This window comes from Neovison vison, chromosome 5 (genome assembly GCF_020171115.1).
Source record: "Neovison vison isolate M4711 chromosome 5, ASM_NN_V1, whole genome shotgun sequence".
Lineage (NCBI taxonomy): Eukaryota > Metazoa > Chordata > Mammalia > Carnivora > Mustelidae > Neogale > Neogale vison.
The window spans coordinates 79295048-79296750 of NC_058095.1; positions in this window are offsets into that span (position 1 = coordinate 79295048).

The window sequence follows — 1703 nt, forward strand, 5'->3', positions numbered from 1 at the left end:
GCTGCTGATCCTGTCGCATGTGCGCTGCCTTCCCCCCAGGCGCAGGTGGCCAGCCAGGGGGTGCTGCGCCTGCCCGCCCCATGAGGTTCCCCGCCCGAGGCCCCAATCCGCCAGCCGGCCGTTCTGCTGCAGCTGCGGCCGCTGCTCACTCACACCGGTCCTCCCAGCCCCTCCCAGTTATATAATCATGGTCAGCCAATCACAACAGGTTACATGAGTTAGGCGCATGGACACTGCACTAAAGCATATAGGGCATGCAGAGATCCACAGACAGCATGCAGGCGCCAGGTCCAATGAGGATTGCTTCCTCATTCGGATGAAGCTTGTTCATTTTAAAGCCCGATCGCATTGGCTCATCGCCAGCCGCCATCCCATCCGGCCTGCCTTGTGGGGTCCCGGACACCCCGACAGCTCCCCCTTTTTATTTTTGTTTAAAGGGCTGGCAAGAGACCATGCCTGTCTTAGGTTGAGGGGTTGGCTTGTATCCTTACCCGTCCTCAAAGACTGTAGAGCATGCTACAGCTTCGGTCTTAGGTTGGTATGCGGCCACCTCCTACATTACCCGTCTTTGACTACCGGTCTAGCATACTAAGCCAGACTTGAGGGGAGCCGCCTGTTTCTAAGGCAACCATGGCTTGTTGGGATATTAGGCGGTCTCACTGAGCCGACACTCGTATGCACATAAGGAAACGGATTAAGAGGAGAAAACCCAGGCCAAATAATATAAACAAGGCCCCAACGCCTGCCCATTGTTCACCCATGATATGAAGTCCATGGCTTTGGCTATATCAACCCTCGAGTCATTGAGGGAGGATATCTCCTGCCGTAAGGATTGAGTAAGGTTATCAAACTCAAAGGTCCATGTGCTGTTGAGCAAAGTTCCTAGATGTTTGGAAATATTGGCTGCCCGAGATAGGTTGGTATATTGTGTGCTGGTGATACAAATTCCTGTCATAGAGGTCACATATGTAGAAGTCAGGACCTCTGAAATGATGTTCATTCGTTCTTGTAGGAGGTCCACCCTTTGGTTCAGTAGCATGATGCCCCTATGGAGTTGTTCATTAATGGCACTTTGTGTAGAGAGGGCCACTGCCGTGGAGCTGGTAAGATTGTTGAGCGCTTAAGCAGTGGGCACAGACAGTGCCAGAGCTGTTCCGGAAGCTGCTGCTGAGGTGGCCATTACAACTATTGCCGTAATGACAGCAGCAGTAATTCCAAAGTCCCTTTTTACTCGTAGCATTACTGTTAAGTCCTTGTTCTGTACTTTTACTGGAAAAGGGATACAGGTTGGAATGCGAGCAAGTATAGCCAAATCATATACGGAACCATTCCAGCAACTAGATATAACACAAGAATCATTATTCTGGGTACAATCCAAGCTATTATTACTGACATGAGAATAATTGGATAAAATGAAGACAAACGGAGCCCAAACACATACTGGGGTAGGAGCAAACGGAATGGTTGGGCCCTTAGAGCAGTTGACATTTACATCAGTTTCAAAAGGGTTACTAGTATTATATACATGTTATATACATAACTACAATTTTTAAAACTGCCTCTGTTTAGGAACGCCAAACCATTGAGTTGAGTGCAAGCACCCTTCTTGGAGCAGAGCAACCAGGAGTCAAAAGGATTGGCGGGAACACCCTGTGTGGGGTTCCCAAAGGAGAAGTTATATCCAGAGAAAGAAGAATTAGTGA